The sequence below is a fragment of the Abramis brama genome, assembly GCF_963993115.1.
Source record: "Abramis brama genome assembly, chromosome: 4".
In the NCBI taxonomy this organism is placed as follows: Eukaryota; Metazoa; Chordata; class Actinopteri; order Cypriniformes; family Leuciscidae; genus Abramis; species Abramis brama.
Window position 1 is genome coordinate 15,353,631 of NC_139966.1, and position 16,319 is coordinate 15,369,949.

Here is a 16,319-nt window from a genome sequence, read left to right on the forward strand (position 1 = left end):
CCAGAGAATGCTGAAGACCTCATCGAACTAAGCCCTCAGGCTTAGTAACCCCTTTGTGGCCTTCTCCCATCCATGCACCTGCCATCTGACCATTTCTACCGTGATGAGTCGACTAGGCCCCTACACGCCCCATCAACTCATCAAGGGGGGAATGTAACGAAAAGTAGATGATCAGTTTTTGAGTGTAATTAAAACCACTCGATCTTCTGATCAAACCCCCTTTCTGCTATGAGACTTGATTAGATTACTGTAATACACGTCTATGGACCCCTTTTTGTGTATTCAGACTCCGACGCGCCAGACCATTGGCGCCTGCCATTTGGAGTAAATCACTTATGGCCGGTCTTAGTACACAGATCCCTTGTCTCTGGATCAACAAGACCTTCTGTTATCACTCCCCAGAGGGATACGCTGAACAGCAAGACATCATTCTAAAAACACTAATTTACACTTAGACACTGATTTACATGTCAGAAAACAACAAGACATTGTCCGACCAGATGCGCGGACGGATAAGCTCATCAAGTCCGACACACACACGTACATACCGATGTCCCCAAAGGGGGGGGGGGAAGACTGGGTTCACCCAGCGAACACACCACGCGTCCAAACTCTAATTAACCCCACACACACGAAACACACGCAGATCCCAACAAATGTGATCAAAATCATCTTGTGAAATGTTTAAAAAGTATTCTCTGTATGTGTGCATGATCCCCTATCCCCAGACACTATACCTATATAGTTTATTGGTCTGTAATCAATTTGATATGCCTATAATCACGAAAGTCATGTATCTTTGTGTCATTAGATCATAGAATGGTCATTCGCGGTATGGTTTTCTTCCACAAACCCCAACGGTGTTGAATCTTTAAACCAAAATACCAGAGGACGCATTATTTTATTAATCCCAGTGTTATCAAATATTAGGAACGAATTTATCTGTTCCATAACTATTAGGAAGAGGCGTGAGCCTTCGCAAAACGTCAGGAGGTAGTCACAATTGTCTTTCCAGACGATTGGGTCACGCACCTAAAAAGGCGTGACCTCAGCTCCTTCAAAATGCGGCGCTTTTTCTCTTCTCGACGCAGTCAAGTCCCAGAGAGAGAGAGACCCCGCCTTCTGCCTTCCTTTCAAGGAACTTTTATTTTATTTTATTTTCGTTTTACTCTAAGTCTTTCTCAGCTTGATAGTTTGACTCAGTTCGGTAAACTTTCTTACGAACCAGCAAAACCAACTTAAGACTAAATCCTCGTAACGAACGCTCGAGGCAACTTACCATCACAGGATCCCGACTCAACGACGATCACGTGCTCCCGGCTCTTTTATCCACACCGACGCACAAACGAGGGCCACAAACGGGCAAGAAAAAGTAACGTAACGTCCTTTCTTAAATTCGCAATCCAAAGAAACTTTGTTAAGATTGTCCAAGAATTGCTAGGAATTGTTTGGGGTCTCTTGTGTTGCAATTGTTTCAAACTGTCTTTGCTTTCCTCTAATTCCCATTCATTCTGCTCTCACACACACCCTCAAACACACACACACACACTTACTCACCCATAAACACGCACACGTGCTCCGAGACGCACGCTTTCAAACCTACATGCTCTCACACACACACACCCACTCCTACACACTCTAGCTTGCTCACAACACACATAAGTTACATAGCTCTCCATCTCTCTCTTCCTATCTCTCCCTCATAATTTTTGTTTAGTTTATTTTATTTTGCTTTATGATTTTTATTTCTCATTACGATCGTGTCATACCTTGTATTCCTTATGCCACATTGTCATAAAACAAATATTGCTTTAAGACAGTCTCCAATTCTTTTAAAACATTTTAGTTACAAATAATAAATTAAAAACTTATTTTTTCTGATCTTAGTAATAGGTTTGCCAACTTCAGCAAAAGAAAATAAGGGACAATCTTGATTTGAGGACAAACTGCGTTCTGCACGCGTTTAATACAGAACGGGTCATTTCATTTCCTGTTTGGAATGGGATAACGAGAAATGAAAACCAGATAGTTTTTTAGTTTAGTAAAAAAAAGAAAAAAGATTTTGGCTTGTGTGGCAATTTGGATTTCAAATGTTTACTGAAATGCCAATTATGGCACTACCCCGACTACGCCACCCCGGAAATGGGCCGGGGACCCAGTCACATAAACTGTAAAGCACAGGATAAATAGGATAAATGATTTATAAATAATAATTTATAGGATAAATAATGCACACATTTTATTCAATACTTTGTACGATAGAATACAAACATGTTTTTAGTATACAAACATTAAAAAAAACAGGGAAATGCATTAATCATGTAGGACGATACACAGACACACATACACACTTTACCACTTCAAAATTGGGGAGTTCGTCTTGCCTATCCAATAAACACAGCAACTACTGTACTTGTGCTCTCACACCACACCAAATTCATCCGCTGTGAACACTGCAGATCAATAGCCGAACCACCACCACACACAGAGGACTTTGGCTAGTCTGGAACCCCAATTCTGAGTGGGAGTGAAGACAATGAGATACAAACAAACAAATACAAGTTCCATGTAATGGTCTATCAAGTACGCTTGTCACATGCTGCCAGAAGAATCGGTTTATCAAAATGATGCAATCATTCACTGGCTGGTACTAGTTAACTCTGTCAGCCCAGCGCCGTCCTATAAAAATGTATCCTCACACTACAATACTCAAACACATTCACAAACAACCGACATTCAAAAAGACATAATATACACAATAAAACACAATAGTAGTGGCAAAGAAAATCAGTAGCTTCTCGCCACTGCAAATCGCTCCGTCTCAACGTCAATTCTGGAGAAGACTAAATTTAGATGCGTTATTACGGCTGTGAACGCGCTCTCTTTCCGGTAGTCGAGGAGAACCTCGTTTCTTAAAATGAGATCGTCAGGTAGTTAGAGTAAAAGTACAGATAAGCAACAGATGTGTCGTTCCGGTCGTCAAGGGGACCCTTGTTCGCTAAAAGGAGATCGCCAGGTAGTTAGAGTAAAAGTACAGATAAGCAACAGATGCGTCGTTCCGGTCGTCAAGGAGACCCTCGTTCGCTAAAAGGAGATCGTCAAGCTATTAGAGTAAAAGTACAGATCGGCAGTAAATGCGTCATTCCAGTAAAAGGCAAAGGAATGGTCGAAGACAGCTTGCAGAGGAGAATCCAACTCCGTTCCGAAGCACTCCAGCTCGAATAATGACTACCAGCTGCAGGAAATCCTAAATTCACCGGACCAGCAATGTGTCGCATAAAGCCTAACAGCGCCCACGAAGCCTGCTGCAACACCTGGCCTCCCGTGTCACTGTTAAAATATAATACACATGTCAATTTAAGAAATCACTGTCCTGTGAACCCAACATTAAAGTAAGTGTAACATACCTGCATATGGTAACTCACACGGCCCAGTGCACTCGATAGCGTGCCAATTATGGCCTCACATTGACAAATAATTGTTCGACATGTCTAACGTACTCCTCAGCCACACACTGTTAAATCAGATGAGTCTCAAATTACCCTTACACACGAAACGTTCATAAAGAGAATGCCACTAGTAGCTCTTACCTCCTGGACAAACGTCGCGCCTGAAATGACGTCAATCCCAGGACCAAGAAAGACGCGCTTAGGGAGATGTCAATCTCATCTTTTATACTCATTGAACGTACCGTATCCGCCCCTAATCACTACCGTAATTGATCACATCACCACACTTGATATTTAATTTTTTGTTTGTGGTTTACAAATTGGTTTATGGGTTCGATATTTCATTTGCACACGTGGGCGGCGCTGAAACGCCCCTTTCATCTGATTGGTCAAAACGCTACGCCTTCAGTAAGCTACAAGCTTTTCTTTCTGTCTGGCAGAATAAGAGTCAGTATGAGTGCGGCACTGACAAATGCACTTTGATAAAATAATGTATGAAACCACCACTCACTGTTAACTATGCACAATATTTAAAGCAGAATATGTTGCTGGTCATGTAATTCGTGCTGCTGCGACTTGCAAGCGACACCATTAATGTGAGCCACAGTATATGGCAGATTATTTTAGCATGATGTACTTCCCATTGATAAAAACAGTTCAAATAGTTCCGTCTCTTTGGATAAAAATCAATAATAGGCTGAACTGTACAATGATAATATGTCCGTAACATTAGATGTAGATGACCTACCCATAACTGTTAAATTAGAGTTAGGGTATAACAAAGATTGTACAGTTTAAAAATCATTATGTCTAAAGTTCCCATAAAACATGAAAACCCAACAATCCAATGGGAATATATCCTTGTTGTGTAAAACATCTGTTCATAATCTGTGATCACACAATTCCAATACGAATAGCACCGGGAGGCGTCTGGAATAGCTCTGCAATGATCAATCCATATTTTTAAGACAGCTAATTTTACAATGGGCTAATATTCAGAATGTCGTTCTCGTATAACGCCTACGACCGCACGAATGGGCTTCCTTTGTGAAATATAGCAGACCACCGTTTTATATAACAGTTTAAAAAAGGTTGTCTGCTATTTTAACAAGCATTACAAACTACAATAGCTGAAACTGGAACCTTTGTAAGATATGCGCTCGTCTTCACAAAAACTACATACAGGGTTTTTAAAGATCTATGTGGAGAAAATATTGTTTATTCTGGGCAGTATGGCAAGCCGTGGCAAAAAGCAGGATAACTTGTAGGATATAGCCTACTTGAAAGGAACACAAATTTGCGGAGTAAAAAGTTGTTTGTGTTGTTGAATCATATTTTTTTCATTGTAGGCTACATCTTAAAATATAGAGCTCATGACAAATAAAAGTTCCAGATGGACAAACATTAAATGCAAAAACCAGTGTGAATAACAATATCTTAAAATAAACTACAGAGTGGATACACAGATATGGCCTATTTATGAATGAAATTAATGCATTTATTTGTCATTTAAACTGAAGCAAACAGTAGAAAACACTTATTATCCTGTCGCCCCCTCATTAAGTGGACAGCATTAAGTGTTACGACCTTTAGTGCTCAGATAACGCAAGTCAATGGATTTTTTGGGAAAGTAAGTCTGACCAGTTAGAAAAGATATAAGCGAGTCAGACCAGTCTGAAGGTCTGAGCTGAGTTTGCTCAAGCATTTAAGTTCTAGGCAGAGTTAATTTCTCATAATAATAATAAATAATAATAATCATGTTTAAATATATGCTGGCTTTTTCAAGCCAACATAATAAAGAAAACTCAGAGAAACATTGACCAATTCAGTATGTAATAACATTGTTAATAACATTTTAAAGATATGCCGTGCTCGTCAACCGACATGATTTTAATTAATCCCAAACCTGGTAATTTTGTCAGTATTAATGTACGTTCACTGATTCTAGTTTCTCTCTTTTCTGTCTCTTTCTTTTCATGTGAACTGAGTAGGCTATAGATGCTTACATTCATAAATATAAACTTTATTTCTATTAAATTTTCTAAATTATTTATAGCTTACATGTGTCACACATGCTTACCTGCCTTTTGATGTAAATAAAAGACGAGAGTGGTAAATGTTAGGGACATGCTATCATGGTGCAGTTCAGCCTGTTATTGATTTTTATTTCCACTTCCATTTGGGATGATTCCGTAAACGGAACGGTTGTTAATATCCTGCATATAGCCTACTCCTTTCTCTTCATTCTCTCCTTAACTATCTTACATTTCCTGATATGGGCGAAACTCACGTAATCTCAGTTTGAGAAGTGTAATCAAACGTACCCCCATACATCTCTCCTTCGCTCAGTCTCTCTTTAACCGTCCAAGGTATTGATTCTGAGGACCAATACACATTACTAAAAGGATCTATTTAAATTTTCTTTGGCTACAGATAAAGTTTTTTCCATGGCCGCGCTACATTTTAAAAGTTTTTTTGTTTGGCCGTTGAATAAGTGATTTCTGTCAATATTTACTATAAAATTAATTAATATTTACTCCATTTATGACACAGAAGTAAAAATTAAAGATTTTATTGGCAGATTTTTCAGAAAACGACAGTTACAAGTATAAATCCAACATCATGCAGATTATTAAGAAAACATTTTTGCAATACATGCGTGTATGTTCAGAAACTCACCTTATTTCACTGGTTATGAAGACTTACGGGATTATAAAATCTGCACAGTTTAAGTATTATGATTTCATAGTTTTTAAAGTTTTAATCAGAAGAAGCTTAAAATAGGGCATGCTTCAGTTCTGAGCTGTAATGCAAGCATCTTGTCTACTAAAGAGAAGCTGAACATATGCTTTTGGATTTGATTTTTTATATATTTTCAACATTTAATCACAACCCAACACCAATCTTATATTTGGAATACAATACATGTTTTGTGAAATAATCCTGGAATACTTTGACCTTGTACATGTTTAAACCCATCATGCAAACTGAAGTGGCAGTAAAATAATACAATTTTACTGGCAAAAGTTTCAGAAAATGAGATCAGTTATAAGTATAATCCATTCACCAGCATCATGCAGATTAGTAACAAAACATGTTTTACTATGTGTAAAATTTAGATTATTAAAAACAAATTTCACTGATTATGAAGAATTATATGATTTAAATTAAAATACAAGTAAGTTTTCAATAGAACTTTTACTGATATTGAGTTTTAAATGCTCTTATTTTATCACTCCTTCCTAGAAATAAATGCTTAAAATGACCAAATAGGTGAGATGTGTAGGAGATTTCCTATTTTCTATAGCTATTATCTTCACCGTAATCATGGTTTTGATTATAGATTTCATTATGTTATATATTTTTGTAATGTATTCACTCAACTCCACACCATTCCTCTGTTTGGAACTCAATTCATGTTCTGTGAGATAATTCTACATGCTTAAACCTCAAACACACTAATTAAAACAGTATTACCATGAAAACTGAAGTAACTACTGTTAATGAAAAATTCATTGTTCTTGTGTCCATTCATTTAAACTTGTTGATTTCATTTGAGTGTGTGTAAAAGCATCTGACCATATACTTTTGTGAGGGTTTTCTAACAGCTGAAGAAGGGACAGGAAGACAGGGTGATAAAACTTACACCTGAGCATGAGAAAGGATCCACCCAGGAGAATACAGGGGTCCCATGCCCTCCCCTTAGGGGAAGCAGGAGGTCATTTAGATTGTAAATGTAGGCCTTTTGGCTTCTCAGGGACAAAGAACAGCAGGAGGTCATTTAGATTGTAAATGTAGGCCTTTTGGCTTCTCAGGGACAAAGAACAGCATGACCTGCCCAGGGGGGGTAGAACCAGTCCATACTAGCTTGAGATATAAGATGACTTTAAGGAAATTTACAGAAACTGGGAAAGGAGGAGTCAAGAATGTCAGAAACCTGTATAAAATGTCTTAGTTTTATTATGTCAGGAGGCTTTCTGTTTCACATCTGGGTGGCTGCGGTTGCGAAAAGATTCCTCAAAGAATAAAGCCTTTTCTTCTTTATTACAATTTTGCCTTTTGAGTGTTCCTTAACCCTGTGATGCTGTTTTTCCCAGTGAGATAAAAATTGCTATTACAGCTGGTGTCAGAAGAGGGATCCTGTGCGGACGCTTCTTCTCCTGGTCCTGAGAACGGATTTGACGGGAAAGTGCACGACCTCGGCAGCAACAGGCGGCCGTCTCATACCTCGACGGTTTGAGATAGAAACTCAACAGATTACGAGAGAAAGAGCCAACACCGCGTTCAGGACCAGAAGGGGAAGCTCCCACCAGGACAATAAAGAATCCGCGGATTGCGGGAGAAACAGAAAAAAGCATCTGGGTAAGACACGGCAAATTGTTTTATTGAAGTTGAGTGTAATTTGATAATTGTGAGTGAACGTGAACCATATTGGCTGAGTTTTGCTTTTTGGTACGAGCGAGAGGTGATTCAGGGGAATCACAATTTTTTTTGGGGTAAGGGAAAGAATTGATCTGAGGAATTCGGATCAGTTTCTACCTCACTTAGCTCGTTGGTGGACGGAAAGCCCACAGGTGATTCAGGGGAATCACAGATTCAGGGGAATCACAGTTATTGATTAATTAGTTTTACTCAAAAGTGCTAGTAACCAAAAAAAAAAAAAAAAAAAAAAAAAAAAAAAAAAAAAAAAAAAATTAATCGATTTAGGTGGACGGAAGAGCCACGTCAAATCAGAATTAATCGAGCGCTGGAAAGTGCTTATAGGAAGTTTTTGAGTGAAACGTAATTACAAACTACCCGACCGATCTTGGGGTAAGGGAAAGATCGGGTCTGTCGAAGACGTTTGACAGATTCTATAAGACACGTGTCGAATTGTGAAATCCAGAAAAGAGGAACTCAGCCAAAAATGGGATCATCAAACAGTAAAACAGATAATTTTTATACACCAATTTTCTGTCAGATGAGAAATAATTATGGTGGTAAATGTATGACTGACATACAGAAACTGATCAAATATCATGATTTCCCTGAAGCGGGAACATTGAGTAAAATAAGACTTAATGTCGTGAAAGAGTCAGTGGAAAAGAATGCAGGGAAACAGAGTGGCTGCTGTGTGTGTATTAAGCATGTATGTGTGAATTGCGAACCGACTATACAATGTTGGGTAGAGGAAGCTGATAGACGAGAACGAAAACAAATACAAAAAGAATTAGCATTTAATGCCGAGAATGTTGTATGTGTAAAAACGGTTCCACTGGAACAGAATGCTACTAATAAGACGAATGAGTGTGTTTCTCCACATGTGACCGGGGAGGCGACGGCTCCGCCGCCCGCGTACAATTTAACACACTACCCAGTGGCGGAGATCTCGGCCCTTAAGTTGGATTCCGATTTGGACCGCTCTCCACCAGTCCCCCGACCCACACAAGAACCGGCACAGAACAGAGCGCAAATCGAACTGGAGGAAGCCAATCGAAGGGCAGCGCGAGCAGAGGCAGATGCAAGAACAGCGCGAGCAGAGGCAGATGCAAGAACAGCACGAGCGGAGGCGGAAGCCGCAGAGCGACTTACACAAATGTTGACAGCAAGGCTTCAGGTACAACTACCAGCACCGCCAGTACAGCAGGGGGAGGCAGACTCCTCGGCACAGGCCGCGACAAGCGGTGAAGAAGACGGAGAGGGGGAAGTTTCCGGGGAAGCAGTTCCGGACACCCCGAACGACGAAAGACCGGGGACAAGCGCCCAGCCAATGCTCACAAGATCACAAGTGAAGCAAGAAAAGGTCAGTTTCACAGCGGCAAAGGTTAAAGTGTCGAATGTGACTGCTCCGATGGTTGAAGTTGCGGGCACGGACGGCCCAATGCTAGTTTTCAGAGCATGGACTATGTCAGACATGAAGGATGCAATGGCACATTTGCCAGATCCGCGAGACGCGGGCGAGAACTTTGCCAGCGAACTGCTCGCAGTGTGTAAAGAATTCAGCCCCACCACACAAGAACTGAAACGATTGCTAACGATAAGAATGGGCGCTGCGAACTGGGGCAAAGTGGCTGGCAAGCTGACAAAAACAGACGTTAGAAGAGTGCACGCCGACTGGGACCATGTCAACAACGAACCATACAGGAACGAAGTGGAAAACTTCTCAAAGCACATTGTAGAAGCTTTCCCTGCGCGTGTGGACACAGAAAAAATCACGTGCTGCGTCCAGGAAAAGGACGAGACGGTGAGAAGCTATTATTTCAGACTTTTTGAGACTTTTGCAAAATACAGTGGCATAACTGAGCCAGAAGACAGGGGAACAAAGGCGAGCACGTGGGAGAAACATCTGATGGGCTATTTCCTGCAAGGGCTAAAACCCGAGATCAGGAGGGGAGCGAAAACCAGCTACGTCGGCTGGGAAGAGGGTCGTCTGCATAGAATGCTGCAACATGCTATTCACGCCGAAAGAGACATCGAAGAAAGGAACGGGAAGAAAAAGCCCGTCACAATGGTAGTTATGCAACAACAACAATCACAACAACCCAACAAGCCTGAATATTCCAGATCAAACCCTGCTAATAGAAGAGGACAGAAGGGAAGAGCTGCTGGGGTAAGATGGAGCTGTTACATTTGTGCAACGAATGACCACATGCTCAGAGACTGTACAAAGTGTAAATTTTGCAAGAAGGAAGGCCACTGGAGCACCGCGTGTCCGACCATGAAGTCTGATTGAAACGAGGGGACTGGAAAGCGGGACGAAAAGGGTCCTACTTTTTGGGGCCAATCTCTGGCTACAGCAAAGGGAAGTGAAAATATTCTTACTAACACATGCACACACGACGCAAACACAAACACATACACTGATTCTCTTTCTGCTTCTTGCAATGAAGAAACTGCTTGCAAACCACTTTGTGTGTCTGATGAAACTGTGAACAAAGCTGTGAATGATGAGTGTATGAGATTGTACAAAAGCACAGGGTTTTCTGAAATGCCTATTTATCCATTACGGGTCAAAGGGGTAGTTATTGAATTCTTAGTCGATTCTGGAGCGAGCCTGTCAACATTACGACCATGTGATTTACCATGCGTTCCGAGTTTAACCGGGAAAGTTTTTGAGAGCACTTCAGCGTCTGGACATTTGATTTCTGACCGGTTAACCGAGCCGTTAGAGTGCGAAACGGAGGGTGGACGCTTTTTCAAGCACGAGTTTGTTTGGTCACCTGGCTGTCCCGCACCTCTGATGGCTCGTGATCTAATGTGTAAATTAAATTTGTCTCTCTGTGCTGATCAGTATGGAATTAGCATCGAGGAGACACCACAAATTACTTGCACTAAATTTGAGCCGAAGTGGGCTTATGTCTGGCAGGTTACAGATATTGATGGGGCAGAAAAGATTTTGAAATTGGCAAAGAATCGTACAAACCCAGTCAATACAGAGTTTATGACAAATGAGAAAATGCATTGTACTTCACATGTGGTGGCAGAGCGTGATTCAAATTTTGAGAAAATGTGGTTTAATGCTGTGCAGAATGAGAGTGTGAAATTTGACAGGATTTTCTGGACGGAGAATGTGTGTGCGTTGTCTGCAGTGTTGTCTGACAGTCAGAAGGCTTGCTATCTGATGACAGAGAACACTGCATGCCACTTATCTGTCTCGAAGGCCATAAGCCAGCAATGGAGAGATATAGGGCTGTTTGTGAAAGAGTGTTTATCTGCCACAGACTGGGTGAAAGTTGACACACACACAGCAGAGAGCAAGAGTGTGGGGGCATTTAAATCGAACTGTGATTTTAAACTTGAGGTCAAAAGAGACATGATTGTTATTGGAAAAAATGTGACAGCACAGGGGGGTATTTCTGCTTCAGAAATCGATATTTCTTTGGCACAAATACCACCAAATTTGTGGGCTAAAACCAAATATGATGTGGGCCTCATTAAGGGATGTGAGCCAGTTGTGATAACACCAAAGACTGATTTCAGACCATGTAAAGCGCAATATCCCTTGAAACGTGAGGCAATAGAGGGCATAACACCAGTGTTTGACGCTCTATTGAAGGAGGGAGTAATTAGGCCTTGCAATGATTCACCTGTCAGAACCCCAATTTTTCCTGTAAAGAAAGCACGCAACCCAGGTGAACCATTGCAATGGAGATTTGTTCAGGACCTCCAGGCGGTGAATTCAGCAGTCATCGCCCGCGCTCCTCGAGTCCCCAATCCTTATACCATACTAACTCAGATTCCAGAAAATGCAACATACTTTACTGTGGTGGATTTGGCTAATGCTTTCTTTAGCGTTCCGGTTGATGAAAAAAGCCAGTTTTGGTTTGCATTTGATTTTAATGGCAAGGGGTACACGTTTACGAGGCTATGTCAGGGTTTTTGTGAAGCTCCAACTTTGTACAATGAAGCGCTCAGAAGAAGTATTGAAAATTTGGCTTTGTCAGAGGGGACGGCGCTGTTATCTTATGTTGATGACCTTTTGATCTGTTCAGTGAGTGAAGCTGTTTGCAGGGCTGACAGTGTGTCTCTCCTCAAGCATCTTGAAAGGGAGGGCCACAAGGTCAGCATTTCAAAGCTGCAGTTTGTGAAACAGGAAGTGACTTTCCTGGGGCATGTTATTAAACCAAACAGCAAAGCATTGTCACAGAAAAGGGTGCAGGGCATAAAAGAAGCCCCAAAGCCTGTAACAAAAAAACAGATGTTGTCATTTTTGGGGATGTGTGCTTACTGCCGAACATTTATCCCCAACTATGCCATTTTAGAGCAGCCCCTACGAGCCCTTACAACAGGGAAGGGGTTGAAATCATGTGACAGACTTGTTTGGACGAGTGAAGCTGAGATAGCATTTAATAACATGAAAACACAGTTGTGTATGGCTCCTTCGTTAGGCCTGCCGGTTATAGACCGTCCGTTCACGCAGATGGTCGATGAGAGAAATGGCTTTATGGCTTCTGTGCTCCTGCAAAAACACGGTGATCGTTTGAAACCTGTAGCCTATTTCTCAGGCAAACTCGACCCTGTAGCAGCAGGGCTGCCACACTGCCTCCGGGCAGTGGCGGCAGCTGAGCTGGCTGTGATGGCTTCAAGAGAATTTGTGGGCTATGCTGATTTGACCTTGGAAGTTCCGCATGCAGTGTCTTTGATTTTGCAGGAGCAGAGAACATCACACTTGTCTACAGCCCGATGGCTGAGGTATCATACGATTTTGCTTGATATGCCAAATATCACTGTCAAAAGATGTACAAGATTGAATCCTGCGACTCTTTTGCCAACACAACAGGACGGTGAAGAGCATCACTGTTGTTTGTCAGCTCTCGAGCAGGTATGCACACCGCGCCCAGATTTGTTAGACATTCCGCTTGAAAACTGTGACAATGTCCTCTTTGTGGATGGATCTGCGTCGAAAAATCCGCAAACAGGACAGAATAACGTAGGTTATGCGGTGACGACTGAATTTGAAACTGTAAAATCTGGCAGATTGCCATCTCATTACTCAGCACAGGCAGCTGAGTTAGTCGCCCTGACTGAAGCATGCAAACTAATGACTAGTAAATGCGTGACGATTTACACAGACTCGCGTTATGCTTTTGGGGTCACACATGACTTTGGCGCTTTGTGGAAACATAGAAAATTTTTGAAGTCAGACGGCCGACCCATACTGAATGCTACTTTGGTATCTGACCTGTTGGAGGCCATTCTGCTTCCAGACAAGATTGCAGTTTGCAAATGCGCAGCGCACACTAACGATAAGACTTCTATCTCAACAGGCAACGCCAGAGCAGATATGGCGGCAAAAACAGCGGCAACGACCCAGAATGAAGCTGATACCAGCGCCGCCACCTGCGTATCAGTTGACATTAACCTTCATAATGACATTTCTCCTTGTTTACAGAGCATGCAGTCTTTTTCCACAGGAGCTGAGAAAAACAAGTGGAAGGCGGCAGGCTGCCGCCTTGTGGATGGTGTATGGACATCTGTTGGGGGGAAGCCGTGCCTACCAAGCCACTTTTTCCAGCATTATTCTAAGTTGTCACATGGGAAAGACCATGTGTCAAAGGCGGGGATGATTATGCAAATGAGAGAATTGTGGTTTACCAAAGGTTTCACAATATATGCTGAAAATTTTTGCAAAAAATGTGCGATTTGTACCGCATACAACATTGCACGGGGCATCAAAACACCATTGGCAAGCCAGCCAGCCCCAGATGGGCCATTTGAATATTTAATGATCGATTTCATTGAACTGACCCCTTGTGGAAAGCAGAAATATTGTTTGGTACTTGTTGATATGTTTTCAAAATGGGTGGAGGCTTTTCCCACCTCAAAACAGGATGCTGCGGCAGTGGCGAAAGCGCTGCTGACCGAAGTCGTGCCCCGATGGGGCGTCCCAAGGAAGATAAGTTCAGATAACGGAAGACACTTTGTCAATGAGACAATCCAACAGGTGGGTCAGTTCTTGGGAATCGATTTGAGAACACACTGTGCATATCACGCTGCCAGCGGAGGTGCGGTTGAACGTGAGAACCAGACGGTGAAAACCAAACTGGCAAAATGTTGCGAAGAAACAGGATTGTCATGGGTGAAGGCACTACCCACTGTACTGATGTACATGAGAATGAGAAAGAGAGTAAAAACGAATTTGAGCCCGTTTGAAATTCTATTTGGTAGACCACCATTCATGGGTATAGTGGGGGAAAAGAGGCGGCTTCCATCAACAGATGTGTGTGAGAATGAAATGTTGAATTACTGCAAAGAAATGTCGTGTCTGCTATCTGCTGTTTCTGTGCAGGTAAAGGCAGCTCAGAGCAAGGTGGCAGAGACGTTCCTGCACAGCGTCAGACCAGGTGATTACGTGGTGATCCGCGACCTCAGGAGGAAAAGCTGGAGAGCGAAACGGTGGCTAGGACCGTTCCAAGTCTTGCTGGTCACGTACACGGCGGTGAAGGTCGGGGAACGAGCGACTTGGGTTCATGCCAGCCACTGCAGGAAGGTTCCGCCCATATCGGAAGAGCAACAGGAGGAGGAGTCCCAAAGACAGCAGCAAGCTCAACAATAAGCCCTAAAGACAAGCAGGGGCAAGGTCACTCAGAGAAAGTGGTGAGACCAGTGTGCAGAATAAAGCCATTTGTACAGTCAGAGACATTGACCATTGAACTAACAAAACGTAAAGATTTACTGGCAACAGATCCCCACATTTTAGCAGCAGCAACAAGCGGAGTGAAATACGAGCTGTGAGAAGGAAGCTGGGAGAAGAGGAGGGTTCTGATTGCACAGGCGGTATCAGGTTGCACACTGCACATCAACAAAGACTGATAATGTGCGGACTTTGTAAAAGCACGTTCATCTTAACTTTGATATCAGTGACTATTTGTTCTGAAACATCTGTGCTGAACAGCATCATCAGACAGCGTGATAAAAGAGACACATTCACGGAAGTGGAGCTGGTGAAAGGACTGCACGGAAGCATCATCACGATAGAGGAGGGATCAAGTGTGGCTTTCAAGTGTAACCCATTCCAAAAGAACTGTCTTGGGTGCGATGGACATAACCAAGAGCACGCACATTTCTACTTCTGCGAAAGCCCATGTAAGTGGACCGACGTAAAAGCATACGCTCATCACTACAGGACAGAATACGATGAAAGATTTCAGGTGTACGCTGAAGACAAAATGAGTAACAACAGATACGGGATGAGAGTGGAATTGAAACATGCGACACGTGCTGACCAAGGCAGGTACTACTGTGCCCTGGACTTGACTGAAACTGACTGGTATGAGACAATAGACATTATGGTAGTCGAGGCAACCAGACCACAAGCAGCAACAACGACGGCACCTTTCTTGTCACCTGTGCCACCCGAGGTCGAACAGGCTACTGAAGAAGAACTGGCCTGGATGGGGGACGAAGACACTGGAAAAGGTCAGATAAATCCTGAAGTAAAGAAAGCAATGATGAAATGCCAGGGGAATAAAGCGTGTGCGCTGGCACTGCTGCAGAAGGAGGAGTTACAGATCAAGACAAATTGCTGGATGTGTCTTCAAATGTCTCACGCATGGAAAGCTGTCCCTCTAGCGGCAGCTACTGTCAACGAAACCAAGTGTCTGATTCCTCAACAAATGACTGATGTGCTGAAAACTGCCGTAGAACTAGAAAGGGGAAAGACACCAACGAAACAGCCTGCCGACAGCTGTGACCATATACAGCAGTACAATAACACCGAAATTGCAATTCCACCTCTGAGGGTAACGTTTGCAAAGGGTGATGTTTGCGTTTGTTTCAACAGACCAAGATCACTGAAAGTTGGGTGGTCTGATTGCAGAATCAAAATCAACGTGCTGGATGGGACAATGGACAATTGCACAGCAAACGTTAACGACAAAGAAATTACCTTTAAGTGTCCATTTGATAAACCGTATCAAAGTTCACCTGCAGCAGTTTGGGTCTGTGGTGATAGAGCATATCACCGTATGCCAAAAAAGGACTGGTCAGGGTGTTGTTATCCAGCTTTAATGAATGTGGGTACTTCTGTGTATTTGCCAAACAAAGTGGGTAAAAGAGAAAAGAGAGATATTAAGATTTTGCCTGACGCTTTGCCAAATAGTTATGCAGGATATACATTGGCAGACCCGTGGACAACGCCAGGGGCAAACATAGGTTGGTCAATTTTCCTGGGGGTGGGAACAACTGTAGCAATCAACAAGATCAATGGGTTAGCATGGACGGTACTAGCAATAGCCAATAGCACAGAAAATGCCCTTACCTTAATAAACGATGAGATGAAACTAGTTCGCGAAGCTTTGATCCAGAATAGATTAGTTTTGGACACTCTCACGGCAGAGAGGGGTGGAGTTTGCAAAATGTTGGGGGTATCATGTTGTTTTAATATTCCTG